General features: G+C 40.4%; 1 protein-coding gene across 2 annotated transcripts in view; it reads left to right on the top strand.

Moving 5' to 3' along the window:
• The first annotated feature begins 7,941 nt into the window (after window positions 1-7,941).
• LOC129701614 (janus kinase and microtubule-interacting protein 1-like) overlaps window positions 7,942-25,359 on the top strand; it is a 320,171-nt gene continuing 302,753 nt past the window's right edge. Inside the window, exon 1 of one of the 2 annotated variants that reach the window (XM_055642935.1) lies at window positions 7,942-9,091. The gene's annotated coding sequence lies outside the window, so the exon portion shown is untranslated. Of the gene's footprint in view, window positions 9,092-14,255; window positions 16,219-25,359 lie in introns of those variants that run through there. The other variant, XM_055642929.1, reaches the window with a different exon arrangement.

The following is a 25,359-nucleotide window of genomic DNA, read 5'->3' as shown; positions in this document are numbered from 1 at the left end:
ACAGTGGTAGAATTGCTGCCTGACAGCGCCAGAGACCCAGGTTCGATCCTGACTACAGGTGCTGCCTGTATGGGTGATCGATGGTCAGTGCGACATCGGTGGACCGAAGCGCCTGTAATGCTGCATCTTTCAATAAATCAATCCTTAACTAATTATGAAATTCCATGATTTTTATTTTTTCTTAAAGTTGAAACCCTATAAGATATTATGGTTAAATATAAATGTGTGTTTTCCTGATTGGTGGCGTGTGAGAATCTTCACTGTGGTTGGCACAGCCAGCTGGATGACATTACTAGATCCAAAGATACCCTATGCCTGTCCCCTGGCAGTAATTGACGTCAGTGGTGTGTGCAATCATTGCCAATAATTGCAAAGTCAGTTAGTTATGGCATATTCGCCATTGGTAATAGAAGCAATTTAAGAAGATAAGTTAAGTATTGCACATATGTTTGTACAGCATTAGAATTAGATGGTTGAGAATAGTAGGTAGGTGGTTGGGTATTAGTGTTGGGACGTTATAGACAATAGACAATAGGTGCAAGAGTAGGCCATTTGGCCCTTCGAGCCAGCACCGTCATTCACTGAGATCATAGCTGATCGTCCACAATCAGTACCCCGTTCCTGCCTTCTCCCCATATCCCTTGACTCCACTATCTTTAAGAGCTCTATCTAAATCTCTTGAAAGCATCAGAAGAATCGGCCTCCACTGCCTTCTGAGGCAGAGAATTCCACAGATTCACAGCTCTCTGGGTGAAAAAGGTTTTCCTTATCTCCGTTCAAAATGGCCCCTTTATTCTTAAACTGTGGCTCCTGGTTCTGCACTCCCCCAGAGTATGTTCATTCTCTGCACATTCCTCCCTATTCTTGAAATGTAGTTGTTGGTAACACTTGCTTGTGTATTTTAAATTGGCCCTTGGTTTTTGAAAGACGTGATGGAATGCAACCGTAACCGGTATTCTTCCAGAGTTAATCATGTCCTCAAAAGTGAGTAATGAAACTTGATTTGATATTGGCCTTGCCTTTCTAAATGTTCAAGTGGAATATTGAAATGAAGTACCAGTGGACTAATATCACTTACTTTGGTTTGATGGAATTTGTCTGCTGTTCACTTTGTTGGGGTCTAGGAGTTAATTGTGTTTCTATTTGGATTTTAATGTACAATTCCTATTAAGAAAATAGATTTCTTTTTAGCAGTTTGGAAATGTTATACTCAAATATCCCTTGAGAAAAGTCTTGGTAATACCAGTGCAAATTTTCTTGACTTGTATTGAAAACCAATAGGTTAAAGCTGCTTGCAAACAAGTGTTGCCTCAAAGGTAGGAATACTAACTACTGAACTCCTTATATTCTGCTGACAACATGGGAAGTAAACGTGGTTTTTTTTCTACATTTGAGCGTGCATTAGAGAATTTATTCAATTTTTTTAGTGTAGTAATCTGGGAATAAATTACAGAATACCTTGGGGAGGTTTTCAGATTACTAAAATCTTGAGAAAAAAATCTGTTAAATGCAACAAAGTTGTTCATGAAATTATTAGCCGGACAGTAGAATTCCAATCTTAGAGGTAATGATAATGCAACATTGCACTAATTATGTGTTGTGAAACAGATTTTACTATTTCATTTGTCTGACGGCCTTAATGTGCTTCTAGGTCATTTTGGAGTCTCTCTGGTCTTGGAGTGTAGTGGTTGGTAACACTTGATTGTGGATATTTCATCTGCTGGAGCCAAACAGGTTCTGGGCAGACTGTAGTGTTTCTCAACTTAGGTTAGGTTTAAGGTGAGATGGGAAAGATTTAATAGGAACCTGAAGGGTAACTTTTTCACATAAAGGGTGGGTGTGTGTGTGTGTGTGTGTGGAATGAGCAGGCAGGGGAGGTAATTGAGGCAGAAACTATCGTAATGTTTAAGAAACATTTAGACTGGTGCATGGATAGGATAGGTTTAGAGGGATATGGGCCAAACACAGGCTGGTGGGACTAGTGTGGATGGAATATGGTGGGAAAGATGGGCCGAAGGGCCTGTTTCCATGCTGTAGGACTCTATGACTATGAACGAAGATCTTCTAGAAGCAAGTGGTGCTTTCTTTTAGCTGGGGTTGTGACTGTAAAAAGGCATTTGCTCTGTTTGTACTTGTGATTAATAATATCAAGCACATAGTCCAGTGTTGGAATGGATACCATTGCATCACTCTTTACAACTTTCTTGTGAGTGGGCTTTCTGCAGAAGGTTCCAGCTTGCAGTAGTAAGAATGCTCCTTGCAACTTGATATGACCACAGAAAGAAAGACGTCCCTGCATCGCAAATAGATGCCTTTTAGCCAGTTCCAACAACTCAGAAAGCAGCCAACATAATCAATGCCGCTCACACCCTGGTCATCCTATTTTCTCCCCTCTCTCGTCAGGCAGAAGATACAAAAACATGTCGCACCACATTCTAAAACACCTCCTTCCTCGCTGTTATCTGGATTTTGAATGGACCTCTTGTTTGCAAGGGATGAATTCCCAATCTTACAGCCGACCTCCTTATGACCATAGTATTTTATATCTGCTGTAACAGTAGCTGTAACACTATATTTTGCTCAACATCAGTGAGACCAAGCGTAGGCTTGGCGATCGCTTCGCCGAACACCTCCGCTCGGTTCACAATCACCACCAACCTGATCTCCCGATGGCTCAGCACTCTCCCTCCCATTCTGAATCCGACCTTTCTGTCCTGGGCCTCTTCCATGGCCACAGTGAGTACCACCGTAAATTGGAGGAGCAGCACCTCATATTTTGCTTGTCAGTTTGCACCCCAGCGGTATGAACATTGACTTCTCTAATTTCAGGTATACCCTACTTTCTTCTCCCCTTCTCGGCTCTCCCTCAGCCCACTTGCTCCACCTCTTCCTTTCTTCTCCCCCCCCCCCCCACTCCACCCACGACCCCCCCCACCCCCACATTCCGCCTTCCCCCCCCCCCCCCCCCCCCACCCCCCCCCCCCCCCACCCCCCCCTCACCCCCCCCCCCACCCCCCCAAACCTCACATCAGTGTCCGAAGAAGGGTTTTGACCTGAAACGTTGCCTATTTCCTTCGCTCCATGGATGCTGCCTCAGCCGCTGAGTTTCTCCAGCATTTTTGTCTACCTTCGATATTTTGCACTGTTTATTTTCCCATTTACAGTACTTGATGTCCTCCTGCATGATTTTTCCGGATAGCCTCAAACCAAAGTTTTCCCTGTATCTCTGTACACATGGCAATAACGTACTGACATACAGCTTTACAGGTGAAGGAATACAAGAAAATAAGGGCAACATCAGATACTAGGCCCATCAAACTTGCTCTGCTATTCAATATAATCGCAGATTCAATGGGGGTCTTAATTACTCTCAGGCGCTGATACCCATAACATTCAATTCATAAATCTTTCAAATATTTATTCATCCCCACCTTAAATATAGCAAATTGCTTGGCCTTCACCACCCTCTGTGGCAGATAATTTAAGAGTTTCACTACCCTTAAGAGAAGAAATATCTGCCTCTTAGTTTATGACCAGTCCCTTATTTTTGTTCATGATTCTCCCACTCATGAAATCTTTTCAATATTTCCTCTGTAAAGTTTCCTCCTTTCAATTTTTGTGTTTGGAATAAGGTCACTTCTCACTCTTCTAAACTCTACAATAGCCCCTCTTGGTGGGACAAACCACCTATTCCAAGAGTTCAGTTTAGTTTAGAGATGCAGTGCGGAAACAGACGACTTCGGCCTACTGAGTCCGAAATGACCAGCGATCCCTGCACAATAACATAAGCCGACACACACTAGGGACAATTGACACGTACCAAGTATACAAACCCAAGCTAATTAACCTCCAAACCTGTATATCTTTGGAGTGTGGGAGGAAACCGAAGATCTCTGTGAAAACCCATGCGGTCATGGGAAGAACATCGAAACTAGGTACAGGAGGACGCCATTCGGCCCTTCGAGCGTCAGAATGTACAAACTCTGTGCAGGCAGCGCCCATAGTTGGGTTGGAACCCGGATCTCTGGCACTGCAAGCGCTGTAAGGCAGTAACTCTACCGCTGAGCCACCATGCCGCCCTTTAGCATGGTGAATCTTCTTAGGACCACCTCCTTCGCTATTTTTTTGGTAAAAGAACAGTATTCATTTTAGGCCTCGCAACAGCCTGAGCCATTGTGACAAAACTTCTCTACTCTTATACTCCAGCATCCTCACTATAATTGTAAATAGTTTGTGTTCATATGTTATAGATGCTGAATTAGGCCATATGTTATAGATGCTGAATTAGGCCATTCAGCCCATTAAACCAATCAATCCCTGCATTAAAAATACTCAAAGACTTGGGCTCCACAGCCGACTGTGGCAATGAAATACCCAGATGCACTGACTAAAGAAATTCCTCCTCATTTCCTTTCTAAAGGTATGTTCTTGTATCTTGAGGCTGTTTCCTCCAGTCCAGGACTCTCCCACTAGTGGAAACAACCGTTCCACATCCACTCTATCCAGGCTTTTCATTACTTGATAAGTTTCAACGAGGTCCCCACCCCTCCTTCTGAACTCCAGCAGGTACAGGTCCAGAGCTGTCAAACGCTCATTATACATTAATACAATAATTTGTGGGATTATTCTCGTAAACATCCTCTGGACACTCTCCAAAACCCAGCATATACCTCCTCGGATATGGGGCCCAAATCTGCTCACAATATTCCAAATATAGTCGTATAAAGTGCTTTGTAATGCCTTTGCAGTGCATCCTTGCTTTTATATCTTACTCGCCTTGAAATGAATGCTAATATTACATTTGCCATCCTTTCTGCTAATTTAACCTGCAAGCCTTTTGGGAATCCTGCACCAGCACTCCCAAGTCCCTTTGAACTTTACATTTTTGAACCATGTCCCCATTTAGTGGCTCCATCCCCTATTATTTCCGGACTGCATCTCTAAACTAAACTGAACTCTTGGAATAGGTGAATTTCGTGTCTCCAATTCCTCCGCCTACGCTGCATCTGCACCCAGGACGAGGTGTTCCACACCAGGGCATCGGAGATGTCCTCATTCTTCAGGGAACGGGGGTTCCCCTCTTCTACTGTAGATGAGGTTCTCACCAGGGTCTCTTCTATACGCTGTGACTCTGCTCTCACTTCCCATCCCCCCCCACTCATAACAAGGGCAGAGTCCCCCTTGTCCTCACCTTCCACCCTAACAGCCATCACATACAACATATAATCCTCTGACATTTTCCAACGTGATCCCACCACAGGCCACATCTTCCCATCTCCTCCCCTTTTGGCTTTCCACAGAGACCACTCCCTCCGTAACTCCCTGGTCAATTCGTCCCTTCCCACCCGAACCGCCCCCTCTCCTGGCACTTTCCCTTTCAACTGCAGGAAATGCTACACTTGTCGCTTTACCTCCCCCCTGGACTCCATGCAAGGACCCAAGCCGTCTTTCTAGGTGTGGCAGAGGTTCACCTGCACCTCCTCCAACCTCATCTATTGCATCTGCTGCTCTAGATGTCAGCTACTCTACATCTGCGAGACCAAGCGTAGGCTTGGCGATTGTTTCGCCGAACACCTCCACTCGGTTTGCAATAACCAACCTGATCTCCCGGTGACTCAGCACTTCAACTCCCCCTCCCATTCCGAATCCGACCTCTCTGTCCTGGGCCTCCTCCATGGCCAGAGTGAGGCCCACCGTAAACTGGAGGAGCAGCACCTCATATTCCGCTTGGGTAGTTTGCACCCCAGCGGTATGAACATTGACTTCTCTAATTTCAGGCAGTCCCTACTTTCTCCTCCCCTTCCCTCAGCCTCTCTGCCTCAGCCCTTTGGCTCCACCTCTTCCTTTCTTCTTCCTGCCCACACCCTCACATCAGTCTGAAGAAGTGACCCGAAACGTTGCCTATTTCCTTCGCTCTATAGATGCTGCCTCACCCGCTGAGTTTCTCCAGCCTTTTCGTCTACCTTCAATTTTCCAGCACCTGCAGTCCCTTCTCAAACTAACTTCTTACCCATTTAGAAATTAGTCTACAACTTTATTCCTACTACCAAGTCCATGACTTTGTACTACTGAGGGCCAAGAACGCTCCCTCTTCTTCTCTTCAGGATCTTTTCCACTGGGGATAGGTAAGTGTTAAGGTCGGTTCATATGTGGCTAGAAATCTGGAAAATGGAATAAAATCTGGGAAAATGTGAAAATGCCCATTTTGGCAGAACAAATTAAAAAAAGCATGTTATCTAATTGGTGAGGAATCACAGATCTCTCAGTTGTGGGTGGTGTTCAAGTGGGTAATTCATAAATGCTGCTCTACAGCCTGGAGGAGGAGCCATCCTGGGGAACGGCTGCTAACCAGCAGCTGTCCGTTCAATTCACTTTTTTAAATTAGTTTTTAGTGAATTTTGTCCTATGTTTGTTGGGGAATTTGACTTTTTTTTATGTGGGGAAAAAGGGGGAATTTTCTAGGTCCCTACCTGGTCGGTGAGGCAGCTTTTTCCCCGGGCTGCACCGTCGACCCGTCCTTGCGAGCGGCGTTTTCCTGGTGGGGACCGCCCAGCACCTTCACCTACCAGTGTTGAGCTGCGGGATTGTGGCGCGGCCAGCCGCGCCGAATTTAACATCGGGAGCCTCGGAGCTCTAACCGACGCAGCCCTGTCGGCTTCTGAATGCCACGGACTCCGGTAGAGAATCGGCCGTTCCACCCGTCCCAAGCCGCTGTGAGGACTCTCCCGACGTCGGAGCAACACCACCCGGCGAGAACGGCCAGGAACATCGGGCCTCCGTAGAGGCAACTGTGGAGGCCTCAATAGGCCTGACTATGGGAGAACTGGGGATGGGGACTGGACATTGTGCCTTCCCCCTCAGTGGTAACCATTGTGGGGGGATGTTTTTTTGTATGTAAATGATTATTTTACTCTGTGTCCAAGATGGCTGCCGGAAGGGAGAGTGTACGCTGGCGCGCTTTAGCTGCCGCTGCTCTCTCTTCATATTGTGTTTTTGTCTTTGGATTGAATTCTGTCTCTAGTTACATATAGCCGTATCTGAAGTAAGGTACATACAGCATTGGGCTCCCTAGTTGAAGTAGTGTGACAACATGTTAGAAGCAATTAATGGGAGGTTTACTGCCTGGAATGACTGGTTGGTCTGTGAGGAAAGGTTGGACAAGCTAGGTGTATTTCTGCTGGGGTTCAGAAGAGTGAAGGGCCTGTCCCACTTAGGCCATTTTTTAGGCAACTGTCATAGTCTTGTCAGATCGCGGAAGAAACGGTGACTGGAACCCATTCTATGACTATGTCTACGGCAAGCTACGGCAACCTACAACCTAGTCGACGTCACGCTATGGCTAACTCCCAACAACCGGCGACCCAACAGTGGCGACTTAGGACGTCCACCTTCGACACATCTACGACAACCAAAGTCAAGCTACGACAAGCTAGGCGTCAACTGTAAGGCCAATGAACCTCATTTTGACCTCCAAAACAATGACATCATCCTATGTTTCTATTAAAGGGTTTGTAGGGTGGGGTTTCCAATCATTCTGAGTCATGACTGCCATGAAGAAACTTTAGAGGGCATTGCTCTCACAAGAAGAAGAAGCCTTGCTGCTTGCAGCAGCCCTCATGCTTATAGATCCACAAGACAGAAGGACAAGAAGAATGGTGAAGAACAAGCCGACAAAGAGTTCTGTGTGGGTGAAGTCCTTGTTCCAGACTAGACCCAAGTTGGGCCAGTATGAAAACCCAATGACTGTGCTCCAGCAAGAAAATCGGGCTGCTTTCAGAACATCCCCCCTGAGCTTTTTCAGGAGCTCAAGACACAGGCGAGCCCTCACCTGGAGGAAAAGGAGACCTTCATGAGGAAGCCACTGGAACCAGGCCTGCGCCTAGCCATCACCCTCCTATGAAATAAATGACTTTATTTCAAGGAGTGCAGTAGGGCGACTGGCGATCTTATAGAGGTGCATAAGATCATGTCGAAAGGATAAGGTAAATGCAGTATTTTACCCAGAGTAGGGGAATCAAGAACCTGGGGACATAGGTCTAAGGTGAGAGGGGAAATATTTAATAGGAATCTAAGGGGCAACTTTTTCACACAAAGGGTGGTGGGTTTATGGAATGAGCTGCCAGAGGAGGTTGTTGAGGCAGGGACTTTTGGACAAGTTTGTGAATGGGGCTGGCTTAGAGGGGTATGGGCCTAATGCAGGCAGGTGTGACTAATGCATTTGGGGTGTCTTAATCAGCATGGGTGAGTTGGGCCGAAGGGCCTGTTTCTGTGCCGTATGAGTATTGCAGCCCACCTGTTTAAAACCTTTGGTCGACAATAATGCTGAAGAAACTCAGCGGGTGAGGCAGCATCTGTGGAGTGAAGGAATAGGTGATATTTCGGGTCGAGACCCTTCTTCAGACTGCAGTTCTTTCTTAAATGTTTAAAACCCTTAGTAATTATGGGGACCCATATTTTAAAGCACAATTTTGCATAAAGCTTTATTTTTCATGTGTGGAGTCTAAGTGCAATTTCAACCTATGTTGAAACATCCATACACGTTGGACCCCATATTTCAAAGCATGATATGTCTTTTGTACCAGTTGATTGCGCATTTGCCTCTTGACGATTAAAAAAAAAATAGTTGTGTGCCATGCAATGTTTTCTCCTCTGAACCGTTAACTCGATGTGCAATGTAACGGAAAGAGGTGTGTGCCAGCACGGTGGTGTAGGTAGAACTGTTGCGTCTTTAAGGAGCGCAGCCTGACGCTGTGCGGATAGAGGGAGTCAGATGGCTGTGGGCTGCGCCGCGCTCTCTCTCGCAGCTGCACCGGGAGCTGTCCACACTGCAGGACCTGCTTGCACATTCCACAGTAAGGGAGTGCTAAAGAAGACCAGACACGAAAATCACCTTCATTGCATCGAGGGGGAGAAAGAAGGCAACTGCAAGATGGTATATGAACGCATTGTTTCATACTGAAGGTGCAGTTGGATTTTCTCCCAGTCCGGAAGCTGGTGGCGACATGAGGTTATTTTCTTCCAGTCTAAGAAAATATTTAAGTAGCTGCCGGTGTGCAGTGTAATCGCTCAAATCGCGAAGGCAGCATGGCAAGTGAGTACAGAAATACCTGAGCACTATCAACTCCCTCAATGTAGAGGAACAAAAAAAATGAGGCAGAAATGTGTCAGCTTGTGCACTGTCTGCAGAACAGCAACACGTATCTCGTTCAGTCGTGTGGGTGCTTTATTTAATCGTCTGCTTATTACTCAATCTTTATGTAATGCCAAAAAAAAAACTACTTGCGCCTGTTAGATTAAAAGGACTGCTAGATATTTCTCAGCACAACTGTGGTGAAGTAATGTTATAAACGTTGCCTGAGGAAAAGCTGACTTTTTTTTCGGATTTCCTGGCTGGTTTTATCAATTGCAAAGAGGTCTTTAGAAGAATTGTCAGTTAACGTGGTCTCCAGCCCGATGCTGCTCTCCGGGCCCGTGATGCTGTGGTTAGTACTGCAGAGGATGAGTCTTTTGCAGGCTGGCATGAAGGCAGGGTGGGGCAACTCGCAGCCTCCTTCCATTCCCTTCCTCTCTCACACTGTAGCTGAAAATGCTTTGACATCCTGTTACTGATGTTGCATCTAACCCTTTCCCAGGTGCATTCTCTCTTTTTATGCAGTACTCGCACACTCTATTTATCAGTTGTCAGTCAGCAGTATATCAGATCTTTGATCCAGTGCTAGTTTGAACATCTCTTTCGCACAGAAGTTTTAACATTAATTAATGGTTTTGTTGATTCAAGCATAAAATAATTGCTTTAGAATCGCGACCAAAAAAAATGCTATTGGTTTCAACAGTTGACATCAGTGTTGTTAATTGAGATTAAAATTCTGTTCATGAAACTTCTAAATTTAGTGCTGTTTACTCCCACTGTTGCAGCACCATGTTTTTGATTATTTTACCATGTTTGTATCTGTATAATTGTACATGGAGGGGCATCATTTTTACCTGGAAAGAAGAAACATTGGAAATTGTGCATTAGTGTAATCAGGTTACATGTTTCAATTTAGCGATGACAGATTTCATTGCATTATTTGGTAAACATGGCACACAGCTAACAAATATGTCAAGTCATACATTGATCCAAATTATGATCTATTGATATTTTTTTCAGAGTATGAAGTGTTCTCTTCATTTGGTAATGCTGATAAGCATACAAGTGACACTTTAAAAAATTGCTTCCTACAGCATTGACGAGTTAGTATCATTTCTGTTCTGGTTATAAATATAATATAGCATGCCAATTATTTTTGGTAAAAGGGACTTCAAATGCTTGCTGCTGATAAATTATCAGATAAGAGTTAATTGGATCCAACCTACTTATGGGAAAATTACAGAGCTTGAAAGCTTTTTGGATGAATACCAACATTGTTAGGTTAGCAAGTTTACAAAGGATAGGTTCAATACCAGCTATGAAACAATGTCACATCTAAATAAGAATAATTATTTTATCCTGACATGTTTTTCTGTGGTAAAGTGTTCTCAGCATGATGAACTAATGTGCTATGAATACGATGGAATATCTGTTTGTATCATTGATAATAATACCCGTCATGCATGTTTTGAAGAAATATTTAGGATGGAAGAATTGATTGGCACAACTGTGTGACTTTTCTTTTAATCAAGAATGAAGAATTTCAGTCGGATTTTTAAATTTCCCCCACCACAAAAAAAATTACCCCAAAATTAATTCAATCTTGTTTAGTCTTTAGAAGAGTTATTTATTTTAAGCCAATGCTGCTTTAGCCCATTCTTACCAAAGTATATTCATTAATGGTTTGAATAATTAATTACTAAGAAAATGGCCCAGAGTTATCGTCCTTATTAGAGCCACCTTCATGTTCCATGCTGCCTTTGGAAATAATGCATCTGTTATTCATGAGTATATCTGTCTTTCCATGAGTATAAGTAGTTTTAGGTATCTCAGAGCATTTAAGGGCTGTCCCACTTGGGTGTCATTTGTGCGTTAAGCAGATGGCGCGCAAAGATTTTGTACATCCCAATATCCTGGGGCACCACGAGTGACTGCGCATCACTGCCTATGTCACCACGCACCATGCGCGTGTAATGCGCATCACGTGCAAGGCATGAGCCGCAGGTCGTGCGTCATGACACGTAAATTACGCGCAAATGACGCCCAAGTGGGACAGGCCAGTCTCCTGCAATCAATTTGAACAGTGCAATTAGAGCTTTCAGTGTAATTAACAGATGCTTGAATTTGTGTAATAGAGTCATAGACGTACAGCATGAAAATGGGCCGTTCGGCCCAGCATGTGCTGACCACACAGCATGCACCTGTACTCACCTGTTTAAAAAAAAATAAAAAATATATATATATATATTATTATTCTCCCCATATTATTGGCACCTCCCCACAGATTGGGCAACTTACAGTGAGTGGCCTGTTAATCTACCAAGCTGTACATGTTTGAAATGTGGGACGGAAATGGAGCATCCAGAGGAAACCCACATTAAAATCGACAAAATAATGCACACTATCTTTGTGGTTAAATAGTGTACATGCAACATGAAATGAAACCACGGAAAATAGGAAAATATAATATTTATATGGACTACTACTAAAATAAATTTGCTTTTATTTAAGGCATGTTGGTAATTTCCTTTCCAGATTGTCACTGGTTAGATCAAGCGTTAATACATACAAATTGGAATCAAGAGAGGATTTTGTGGATAAAATGTTTCTAAAAACACATGTATAACACACAATTAAGAATATTGTATTTGGATATAAGGAGACAAGCCATAATTATGTTGGATTATGTTCATTCATTTGCTGAAATATTGAGCAGTGACTCGGCTTCAAATATTGTTTTTAAAATTGTTTATTGCATTATCTTATGGAAGGAATAAAATGCAATGCTTTTGGATTTTCAAAATAACAGTTTTAAAAAAAAAAACCCATGACATGACAATAAAACAATTAGACAGGTACATGGATAGGATAGGTTTGGAGGGATATGGACCAAGAGCAGGCAGGTGGGACTAGTGTAACTGGGACATTGTTGGCCAGTGTGGGTGAGTTGGGCCGAAGGGCCTGTATCCACACTGTATCACTCTATGACTATGAGTAAAATGCTATTCTAGTCCATTGAATGTCTTGAGGAATAAAACATAGACTGCCAAAAGCTCGGATACACCATAATTTGTTATCTCGGCGCTGCATGTTTCCCCAAAAGAATGTCATTAACAGATAATTCACAAAGAATGATGAACGTTCTATCTACGATGTGTTGAAAAGTTATTTGATTATAGGACTAAGTACGGTCATTTGATAATGGGATTTGTGATATTTTTAGAATTATAAACTTCTGAAAAGCCTGTGAAAGGGCTATTGCATATTTACATTACTTAAAATGGAGGACACAGTGTAAATTTGGACATCATTGTGACCTGACTCTGTTGGTTTGTTATGTGAGATAAGCATTGGGTGTGGGCGAGACATTTACAAGGAATTATTTGAATAATTTCCGCGTTATACAAATAAATTGACATTTCTCAGAAACATAGGAGCGGAAGTAGGCATTTTGGCCCCCAGCCTTCATTCGACATTGAATATAGTCCTGGCTGATCCCTTCTCCACATACCCATACTCTCCCTTGAAGGCTTTTGCATTTAGAAATGTTTCCATTGCCTGTGCAAACATTTAACAACAGCTTATGGGATAGCAAAGTCTGATGGTTCTTAACCTCTGAAGAAATGTCTCTGCCTCAGGCCTAAGTCTCTGGTCTGTAAATTAATACTGTTGCCTTTCATTCAGAGGTGATGAAGCAGGGGTTCATCACCCAGCCAATGGCTGCATCCTCCCTGTGTCCAGTCTGTTTAGCTCTATTTCCAATACTTTACAGTTTCAATTGGATCCTTCCCCCTCCTTCTGAACTCGAGTGAATACAAACTGAGTTGACTTGGTCTCTTCCATCATCCTGGGAATCAGCCTGGTGATCCTTTATTCCACTGCTCATGTGGCATGGTCTCCTTTCGTGGATAAGGTGATCAAAACTGTGCATAATACCCCAGAAACCGTGTTTAATTATATTTCCCTGGGCTAAACTCTCCAATTATTTGAAATTATTAACGAGGTTCTAAAAAGCTTGCCAACTCTGTGCAATTTATTAATCTAAAATGGTGATATGGTGGTATGATGATTAAGTTGTTGGTCAAGATAATTGATTCAGAGACATGCATTCAAATCCAACAAAGACAGTTCAGAAAATAAAATCAATCTTGAATTAAAAACCAAATGTGCAATGGTCTACAGGCATTGTTCTACATAGAACAAAATATGCCATGCTTGTCACTCCAATCCCAGAATGGTTGCTCTTGAATTGTTTCCGATTTCAGGAGCAAGGGGGAAGAACAATAAATGACAGCGTGTTCATTGACCTGTGAATGCAATGACATTAAAACCATATAACTGTTTATATTTGTTATGGACAGTAGCAAAGAATGTAATAATCTATATACATGCATACTCCCACATTTGCTATGTGCTCACATTCCAAAACCAATTTAAGAAGATACATTCCAAATATCTTTGATTAATGCTCTGTTAATTTATTTTATTTTTAATATTTGTATGGAAATATTTTGTGATATGGTAATGTGTCTGACAAAGAGTTCCGACCCAAAATGTCACCTATCATTTTTCTTTCCTCCAGAAATACTGCCAGACCCGCGGAGTTACTCCAGCGTTTTGTGTTTTTCTTTGATAATATTCTCTCCTTTTTTTGAGAATGTTGTTTGGTGATTATTTATTGCACATGACATGAAGATCTATCTTTTCTTTCACCCCGACAGTAAGCAGTAAATGAATAATGTGCTGAGATTTCTTTCCTCCCCACCTCTTAGAGGTTTATGGCTCTGCGGGACACTGTTTGTCCTTTTCATGTCTATGTCATCTCTTGGCTAGAACAGACTAATCCTCCTGTCTTGGTTTCTTCCCAAAGCCCCGTGCCTTTCTCTGATATAGTTTCTTAAAAGATTCCTTGATCTTTGCCTCCAGATGCAGTACATTCCTCATGTACTGTATTGTTTCCTCAACAATAGTTCCCCTGGATAAATAGTATTATTTTCTCCCTGCAACCAATCAACATCTTTAAAAAATATATATTTATATATATTTGGGTTGTCTTTTTTAAACCTCATCTTAGAAACGCCCACTCAACTGTTTTTCTGCTAATCTATGGCCGCTACTAAGAATACTTTTAACATGGAAAAAGGGGATGCTGTATAGCAGCTAAACCCCTCGATATCATAGGGGGAAGGAGGCATCTTGTTTTTAAATTATGTTTTTGTTGTATTTTAAGAAGAGTGTAATGAGATGGGTACTGTAGTTGCATGGATATATTCAGTACACAATTCACTTGCTGTTCAATGAGTTTTCAATGTATTGAATTTGTGATTGAGCTTCGTAAAGACAAGAAGGAAGGAAGATGGCAACTTGAAAGGGAGCATTCCCCAGAGTTGAATCTTGCAGTTGCTGGTCTTTACACTGCATCTATTATATGAGGACACAGTTGTTTTTTGAATATTCCCCGAGGTGCCCTTTGTTGTAATCTGAACACACTCATGTTCAAAGGTTTCCTTAATGAGTGATTTAAATTTCTCTGTGGTATCCTAAGATGGTAAACTTTGCAGTAGCTATTCATTTGTGACATAGTCTACAGATTTTTGATTGTGCTCAATTTGAAGGCATGTATGCACTTAATGAGTTTCAGCAGGTAGAGGAAGTGTTTTCTTCAGACTTCAACCCTGAAAGTCTTTGTATCAAAGACTTACAACCCCTTTAAATATGTAGCAGTTCAGATTTGCAGTGTTATTAGTCTGATGTAGATTTGAAGGAGTGCACTGTTTTCTTTAGGGGCACTTCCAACTGGGGTCACTTCTGCCAGCATGATTGATGGCCAAACCTAATCCCTCATCTTCTGTTCAGTACTCTGGACCAGAGCATTTTCTGACGATGATATGTGAGAATTTATAATACATTTCTATGAATTGTAGCAGATTTTTTTATTTTAAAAACAATTATAGATTGCATTTGAGCTGATTGCCATTTCATACAGCTCAATGTTCAGTTCCATGCATAATTTGTAAATGATAAAATTAATTTATGCAGAATAGTACGTCTCACTTTTGCTTTATTAAAGCTGCAATCATCTAATGGCGTGAATACTTTTAAGACCAGTGCACAGACCAGAAAATCTATGTGTTTAATCTGAGTAATAGGATTGCATTACGTAGGGTCATTTAAAGATCCCAGCAGATGCTACTGCAACTTTCTGTGGAGGAACTATGCAAGCGTAGGTGTGGATAAGGTGATTTGTCAAGGAAAAAGAGGGGAAAGGTAAGAGTTGTTCAGCACACAGATTATGTATAATGCCACTACTCTGGGGAAATCTGGCTTGAGTGCAAGCTTGTTTGCACAACCTTCTTCTGAATTACAATGGGGCAGCCAGAGTGGAATAAGAATGGCCTGCCTTGCATCAAGCTGTGTACATGTATACTTTTTTGTAAGAGACCAGTATTGATAGAAACAAACTGCCTATCAAATTGGAGTCTTGGTCCAATCACGTCAAAGTTGTAATACATAAAGTTGAAATATTGGTGCGTAATGGGCCATTTGTGAAGAAGAGTTTTTGACGGTCTCCAATTTGCTATTAATCATTTCTTCAATGTTAGATTCATGGGGCTTTGATCCGATCCTGTCTAAGGTTACCTACTCATTGGTGGTACCAATTAGCACCAGGAGACTATTGGCCCATGATGCTTGCATTCATTAATACCATTCTCTTCTATATGGACCTGCAGTTTCTCAAGAGTCTATCCAGTTCTTAGTTGAAAGATCTGATTCAATCTATTTCCACCACCATTTCATGCAGTGACTTTCAAATCATGATTACTCATAGTGTGAAAAGATTATTCTCATCAAGGAAACACAGTGACCATGTGATTATAGAGGTACAGCATTCCTAGAGAAGTGTTTGTATTGTGATTTTTTTTTTGTTGTTGTCTATAATTCAATCACCCCATGGTTCTTTTATAGGTCTATTATAACGCACCCTTGCCTAATCCAAACTGGAGTGTTCCACAGTGGTCTATCCCTGTCTTTGGGTTCTAGATGAAAAAGGACAGTGAAGCGAAGCCTTGTAGTACCAGCTATCTAAGGTACCTGATATTGTAACTAGACTTGTTTAATACGACACGTAGTCTGAGAAAAGCCATTGGTGTGATATAGAAGGAGAAGATATAGAACTGAGCCATCACATACATTCCAGTGTAGATTTAAGAGCACTGATGAAGACTATATTGCAGATTTGACAGCATGAATTAGTACAATAATCAATTGTATGTCTGCCACTGACTGGGACTGCAGCTGATGCTTACAACTTTATGACATAAATAGCACAATATGTTTGCTGACACAACAAGCCTGCTTTAGTCTCAGACTAACTATTAGAGATTTAAATGCCAGGTAGTCCTGTTTGAATGAGAGATCAGCTTGCAACCTTGTGCACTCAGCACATGCTGCCTCATGGACTGAGTATTTCCTGAATTTTATTTCAGATTTCCAGCATCTGCAGTATTTACCTTTATTGGAATCTGTTTTATTGTCACTTGAAGTACTGGATGTGATGCATGTGTGTTTATAGTGCGTTTCTGCAGGTGCTCGCATCGATGTTTGATACACGTTGTTGTCTTTAGAGATACAGCGTGGAAATCAGCCCTTTGTCACCGACCATCGATCACCCCGTACACTAACCCACATGTACTATGAACATTTTTTGGAACTTACTGAAGCCAGTTAACCGACAAACCTTAGATTTATCCAGGCCACAGCATATCCAGGCCTGTGCATTATCTGACATAATTAAAGAGTTCGCATTGGGGTGGCAAGTGATGTGATTCTGGTAGCAAGCTAAGGGATGCTTCTTCATTAATGTTGGTTCCTTCTGTACCACTATAAATTGACCATTCTCAACACTTAACCTTAATATGTGTCGGGTTGGGCATCAGTTCAGAATCTAATTGTCAGAAATAATGTATCTAGACTGGACATAATGAAGTGAACTGGAACCCAAAGCCAAGAATCAGCATCTCTGTAGTGGCCAGTCTGTATTTGGGAAATCGTGACCTGTTAACTGTGAGGTTCCCATGGGAAGTTATTACATGTCCCTACTGCCATGCATCACATATCTAAATCATGGAATTTATATTTAAATCATCTAAATCATAATTCAGGAATAGGAAACATTACAATATTTATTTTAGAACTTTTTGTGTTAAGTTGTTAATAGAACACAACCAATATAAAGGTACTAAAATTCACATCACAGCTTCAGACTGAAGCTGTGGTATGTGGTATGTTTGAAGCTTTAATTACATAAGCCAAATGTGAGAACCAGGTGCCATTACGTTGTGTGTTATCTTTTTTTGGTAAGGTTAGCTGCTACCAATTATGCAAATTCCTAATTAAAAAAATTTAAAAAAAATTATTCAGGTATCAGAATCAGAATAGTACTTTATTTGCCAAGTATGTTTTGCAACATACGAGAAATTATTCAGGTATATATATGCAGCGTGTTCTTCACACACAGAGGGGGTTGGTATGTGAAACGAGCTGCCAGAGGAGGTGGTTGGGCCAAATGCGGGTAGGTGGGACTAGTGTAGTCTGAGCTCCTGGAGAAAACCCATGCAGGTTACGGGGAGAATGTCCAAACTCTGTACAGCCAGCATCCATAGTCGGGATTGAATCCAGGTGTCTGGTGCTGTGTCACCAGCAACTTTAATGCTGTGTCACTGTGCCGCATTCACTCTCACTGATAAAAGCAAATCTATTTTATTCTATTCTTGAACCTGGTTCAATTGTGACCTCTGGTTCAGTCTGTGAGGAGCTTGCACTTTCTCCCTGTGACAGCGTGGGTTTCCATCGGGTGCTCCGGTTTCCTCGTACATCACATCCCAAAGATGTGTTGGGCTGTAGGGCAATTGGCCTCTATACATTGACCCTTGTGTACAGGGAGTGGATATACAAGTGGGATAGCATGGAATAGTGTGAGGAGGTGATGGATAGCTGGTGTGGACATTGGGCTGAAGGGCCTCTTTCCATGCTGCATCTCTCAATCTAAAGCTTATCAATTTGAAGATGTGAAATCTGGCCAGACTTAGCTGTAGACTGAGCATCTCACCAATACTATCAAGGAAAGTGGTTGCGTTCTCTCACAGTAGATTGTTATACACTGTATGTTGTCAACAATTTGATTCCAAAATAGTTTTCTCTGGGTTGTCGAAGGCTCACGGAAGACCTGATAGAAGTGTACAGAATGAGTCATAGATAGGTTGGACAGTCAGAATCTTTTTCTCAAAGTGGATATGTCAAAGACAATAGGGCCTAGCTTTAAAGTGAGAGGGGCAAAATTTGAAGGAGATGTGCAGGGCAATTGTTTGTTTTATACAGATTGGTGGGTGCCTAGAATGTGCTGCCAGAGGTGGTGGTGGAAGCAGATAGAATTGTGGCATGTAAGAGGCTTTTAAATAGACATGTGGATATGAATCATGAGCAGGCAGAGGAGATTAGTTTAACTAGGCATCATGTTCGGCATTAATTTTATCGGCCAAAGGACTAGTTCATGTGCTGCAATGTTTTATGTTTTAGTGGAAAATAGTAATGACATTTTTGCAGCATATGAGTACTCAATTATTCATTTTTATTTTGTGGTTTACATTCTGAGGGAAGAAAATATTTTGATGCCAAAGTTGTAAAGACTGATCTCTATAAAGACTGGAAAATGACTGTCTTCCACCAGTCCTCAATCCATTGGTGAAATCGACTGGCTTTTTTTGAGTACTTGATATCATGCTAGAATGCAGCATTTTTTTTAACAGTTTAATGTTAATGTAAGTGCTGTTAATGGATAGCAGCATTAATATATTATAACCCTGGAGTAAATCAGTTTATTGTACTTTGCTGTGCTTCAGCCTATATATATTTATTGGAAGAAAGATTTCATTTGCCTACATGTAATGTTGAAAATATTTTAAAGGAAATGTTACTCAATTTAAAATCTTCACTGTGTTGCAGAACTGTAAGGTTAATATTTTGTCAAGAAACATAGAGCAGTTGATATTAACGGTCAGAGGAGGTTGACGAATAGTAGGTTCTGCGATCCTAATTGGGCACCAATTTCTGCCATTGATTCTCAGTTTGGCTTATTGTCACATGTACTGAGGTACAGTGAAAAGTTTGTTGTTGTGTGCCAACCAGTCAGCAGAAAGATAATACATGATTACAATCTATCCATTTAGTGTATGATAAGGGAATATTGTTTAGTGCAAAGTAAAGCCAGCAAAGTCCGGTCAAGGATAGTCCGAAGGACATCAAAGAGGTAGAGTTCAGCACTGCTCACTGGCTGAGGTAGGATGATTCAGTTGCCTGATAACAGCTGGGAAGAAACTGTCCCGAATCTGGAGGTGTGCTTTTTCACACTTCTGTACCTTTTGTCTGATGGGAGAGTGGAGAAGAGGGAGTGGCCACGGTGCGATTCCTTTGAGTACTCGGTGTGTTTGCACCAAATACTTTTCTGCTATTTTAATAGTACCATTAACATAGTTAAAATAGCGCAAAGGCCCAGTTAGACTCTCAGAACAGGATGTTTAATAGAAGTCGATTAAGTATTCATACAATGACAGATCCGATCTGTACTATTCTTCAGCTAAAATGGTATCCATCACAGCAATAAAATATGTAAAAAAGAATGAAGAAGAAAAATCTGCAGATTTCTTCTTTCAGTTTCATTTCAAACTGATATAATTTGTGTATATTTCTGTTCGAGATTGGTCCATCTGTTTTCAGGTGTTTGAGTCTCTTGTGGCATCTGGTGTCAGGCTATCCAACAACTCGGCGCAATTGGTTTCTGATATAGATGGAAAGGAGAATGAAGAAGCAAGTATCACTTCATCAAATCCGCCACATCCAGGATAAAGCGTTGAGATCTTTTTCTACTTGTGATAGTGCATTGGTATTCTGAACCCAAACCCAGGAGAGATCGCCATGGACACCAGGCTGCCAGTGTTTAGAGATCTCCAATGAAAGAAAATAATTTTGTTTTGTAAGGAATGTATAGGTTTGTCTGAAACCGAGGCATGCACCTCCTGGATGGGGAGAACCAAAGCAAAAGCTGGGTGAGGAATAATTCTAATTTTCCCTCTTTAGATGTTCGAGAGAGTATAGGGAATGGGAAACATGAATGAAAATCCTTATGAAAGAGCATGAGATCAAGCCTTGGGCTATTGCTATGAACTATTCCACCAAATCAATGCAGCTGAAAACATTTACCTAACTTAAAAACCCATCAGTAAATCTCTCAAACTGTTTGATTTTGAAGATTGGAAAGAGAAACACAAAACTGGCAAAATGAAATTCTACACTTTAGCAGTGTTATACCCAGTTCATCAATTATATTTGGTACAAGCTGTTATTTGCTGGAACTTCTTTGTGATGCATTGGTTATCATTGTTTCAAAGTGTAATATGATTATGAAGCTCTTGTGTTGAACTTCTCAAAGTCAGCTTCATCAATACAACTTTGAAGTCTTCAGTTATTATTTAGATTTTCTTTATAGCTATTTATCTAATGGAGGAAAAGCATCCTATTCCACATTTCTAGCACCTAAACGCCCAAAACAGCACATGAATACAGGCAACACCAAAAGGCTCAAATATATATAGTTCTATATTTGAATGGATATGTGGTTCATGCTGGATATTGGGATTGAGATAAAAGATTAACTATTCAAAGACAGAGTAGGAATGAGGGGTGAAATGGTTTAATTCAGTCTCAATTCTTTATTATTAATTTCTTGCTAAATGTCGAATAGGATGCTTTTACCCCATTAGATAAATAGCTACAAAGAAAATCCAAACTATGTTTCCACTAACAATTTTCTTTTTTTACAGTCTTAGCTTTTATTATTGGCACAACTATTATTAATCATTAGAAATTCAGTTTATCAAGTCAGTAACTAAGGGAAAACCTGCATATACATATTTATCTTATCATTAAATTACCGCATGATGAATTACGTTATGTAATATAACTGTTACTTATACCATAAATTATATATTTTTTTAATGTTCTGTGTAGAAGCTAGAATAAATCCAGCTACAGAAAATAAATGCATCTTTTAACCAATTAATAGATAAATGGCTATGAAGAAAACCTAATTGATAACTGAAAGCTTAAGTTTTGGATTTGCAAAGGTGGAAATTTGTACAAAGGCCTGACTTCCACCTTTAACAGTGATGCTCAAAACACATTATATTCAGGATTAACCACGGGAACTGAATTTTGGAGGTAGAATATGAACTACTAGTGTTTAATAGTGTATGATTAGGTGAGTATGTTTCCGTGTAGTACTTGTTTATCAACTTTATCAATGAGATAAATACCAAAATAGTTAATGGTGCAGTTTGAGTAGTTGCAATAATGTGCAAATTATTTTTTTGGATTGCTTTATCAATTTTTTTTGTCTTCCATGGTATAATCTATTGTGGAAAGATGATAGTTATTTTTTTTTTAAATCGTATTTCACATTTGAGATTTTTTTTGCTGAACTTCAGTTGGAGTTGCCTAACAAATTTCCTGTTCTTCATTAGTTAAGCTATTAAACTTGCATGTTTTCCAGTTATTTTACATGTGATTTTCTAGAGGGCAATTTCAAATCTGATCCGTCAAAGGCTTGGCCCATGATTGAGCTTTACTGAATTAGTAATATATATTTTACAGAAAATGAATGGATTTTGTTTTTCCCATCACTCGTGGGCATCTTTAACTGAGTGTTTTTATATCCAACAAATGTAAATCATTATTCTGGAGTCATAATTTCTGCATGCAGTAGAAATGACTGAAATGTTACACATTAAACTTTGGGCACATTAGTCAAATAAGTTTATGACTGTGGTTAAGGAGACATTACTTTCATGCTTTTATTGAATGTGCCGTTTGCTGTAATATATTCAAGCTGATGTTCATAGAATGTGAGAGCTAATAGAGTTTTTGGCATTGCCTTGTGGCTTTCTATTCTTTATGTTAAATCATTAATAATGTTGCAGTATATTTGAAGAGTGCTGTTTGCCAGCTAATATCCGGGTTCTGCAGCCTATGCTATTGATTTGTTCTACACTTTATCTCTCAAACTTTAACTCTCACTTTAGCAGAAGTGGTGATTTTTTTTCTTCACACTTTTGCTGTCTCTAGGTTTTTGGGGTCATCAGACTCTCGGCCTGATTTTAACGCTGAATCTGGCTCCACGAGACTGCCCACAAATTGCTGCTAAAACAGGGATCTTATTTCTGCCTTTGCAATAATAATCAGTTGGTTCAAATGAAGAATATAAAAGCGTTGCCAGTGAGATTATCTTAGCTATACTTTTGAGAGCCCAGGAATATAATTTGTGAGTGCATATTCCCACTGTATGTGCAATTTGTGAACAAATCATCATGTTGGACACATTGACATTTGGGTGAAAAGCAGAGGAGCAAGTTGGACTGATGTTGGCCTTTTGAGGCAGTGGACTGGTTTCTCGCTATTCAGGGGATTGGTGTGCTGTGGTAAAGAGCCCTATCTGAACATTAACAATGGCCCACTGAGAATGGCATGCTGGCACATTTAAAATACTCCTCTTTGGCCCAGATAAACAGTTGGAGGATATGCATAAACCTGTTGTACCCTGGCTAAAACTATCCAGAAGTTGACACCAGTGAAATACTTGGTGCAGCGATGGGGAAGATGATGTGTTGGTGGAATAGAATGTTGACTGCTCCCTGAGCCATTTGTGAATCTTGATGTAAACTTTGAGAATGTGCCATTTCAAAGTGCATCGTTATTTTATATGTTGTATACTAGTGACCAGAAGTATGCATTTTTATTCAACTAGAGAACTTTTTTGGGGGAAAAAAATAACTGCAAGTGACAATGGACTCTCTTCTTTGGTGAGAAGGTTAAAAGTACCTGGAAGCAGTTTGCTGTCAATTATAAAACTATCTTTGACCCATTGCCATGAATGTTTCTGCATATTGCATGTCTGGTTTTCCTGGATGTTTCATTGTAACTGCTTTTCTCCTTTTGGTGGTTTTTCACCCTTTGTCTGCAACCTAATGTTTACACTTATTTCTACATAGTTGGCTTAAATCGCCGTCCACTTTAATTGGTTGATCAGTGGTAAATTTAATGGAGATGTGGAGAGTAAAGGTGTGCGTTTTGCTGCTGTTGAGGGTCTGAATCTGGATGAGAAATAGGAGGCTGCCACCGGTAGATGCTCATGGTAGACCAGAAAGTCATAGAATTAGAGAGGACAGAACAGTCCCCTTGACCCACGGAGTCAACATACACCAGCAAATGCCCTAATCTACATTAATCCTACTCCAAGCCATTTAAAAAAAAAAATTGCACATTCTCACCAACATTCTTACCAACAGACATTCATCTGCATGCTAAGGCAAATTTCCTTCCTGACCCACACGTCTTTGGGATGTGGGAGGCAACTAGAGGAAACGCAGGCAGTCACGGAGAATTTCACTTTATGCTTTATCTTCTGTTGTGATGGGGTACGGGGTGTAAAATCTAATTGTTTTTACTGTCTGACCATCATTTCAAAAAAATTAAACGCATATTGGTGTCTCTCTCATACTTCAGCATAATCAATAAGTGGTATGAATTATTTTTACAGTGCAGTCCTAAAAATTGAAAACTGCCTCTTCAGATAAGAGAAATAACTTTTTTTGAATTCAGTACGTTGATAGCATATTTGCTCACTTGCTGCAGTTAATAGTTTATGTGGCGCTCTTTTTATTTTGCTGCAGTTAATATGTTGCGTTGTAATATTTAAACTTAATTTCATCGTTTTTCTACATTGTGATCATTTGGGGAAATATCAAAACCAATTGTATTTGTTTCATTTACATTGTTGTACTGTATGTTAAAAATATTACTGCCAATTGGAGAATAGTTGTCAGTGTGTTAAACGGAGTTCGTTTGTCAATCTAAAGTCAAGAAAATTTGACTGAAATGCTTGTAGCTGTTGAAATTCTTTATTCAGTACTGAGACAATTCTTTGAAATTTCTGACACGCTAGAAGCTCCGGGGCAGCTCCAAAGTATTTGTGTTTTTTTATACAAACTCATTACTTTTATATAGGCATTAGACATTTCAGATACAGAAGGTATGACAAACTGGTAACCAATCATCTGAGTCCTTCTGGTGATTTACAACATCAGTCACATGATCCCCCCCCCCCCCCTTCCCTGGCCTCATTTTACAACCTTTGTTTGCCTGTGGTATAACTTTGTTTAGAATTATTTTATTTCAACATAGCAAAACCCCAGTAAGCTCCATTATCAAAGACCACTCCTCAAAATATAAGATACATATGTAATACAATGATCACACAAGTCATACACACTTTCCAAACCAAGAAGAAAGATATCTCTATAGATCTAAACAAAGTCTAATGTTTACAGTCCTACTAAGACACAGTACATTTCATAAATTGTTTCACTACAATTTTACACAGTTTAAAATACTATTACCTATGTATTAAAACATTAATTATATGAGTTTGCCGAATTACAGTTTCTAAGTTCAAAACCCACTCACACCTACCAACCAAGCATACATGGGTCGAAAATCTGTCAACTTAATTAATAAATGTTTGGAGCCAGGATACAACTTCATTCTAATTTGCAGCCCCTTTCCTGCTATCTGGAAGCTGGATTTCCAATCTCTCTGCAAGGCCTTTTACAAATATTACAGAACAAAACATAAATCCACAACTCGGACCATTACATCAGAATTCCACCTGCTTCTTCGACTTTCTATAAACAAATGCATCAATCTGATTCTTTTCCTTTCCATGCAACTACTTCCCTTCACACACATCCTATTCCTTATCTCAATTTCATTATAATTTAACATAGCCAAAGCTAACTACAGAGTCTATTATATTTCAGCCTCGATCTCAGCATAACCGGCCATAACTCTTCATCTTTATGTCACATGAGCTCAAACATGTGCCATAGAGAAAGAGCAGATGACCTCTGGCCTAAGAAGAGGCTCTATTCAGCTATCCATTCTTCAACACAAAATCATATCAAATACAATTTCCTCCAGCGATATAATTGCCTCTAAGCAATAAACTAAGCTATGCAGGTTTAGATTAGCATTTCTATGGTTTGCTTCATCCGTTCCCTGTGTGTGTATTTCCTTGTACTTTATTTCTTTCGGATACATATGTTTCTGAAAACCTTAAGCTT

The sequence above is a fragment of the Leucoraja erinacea genome, chromosome 1, assembly GCF_028641065.1.
Source record: "Leucoraja erinacea ecotype New England chromosome 1, Leri_hhj_1, whole genome shotgun sequence".
Lineage (NCBI taxonomy): Eukaryota > Metazoa > Chordata > Chondrichthyes > Rajiformes > Rajidae > Leucoraja > Leucoraja erinaceus.
The sequence above is the reverse complement of the archived record's forward strand: the minus strand, read 5'-3'. Positions and strand labels throughout refer to the sequence as shown.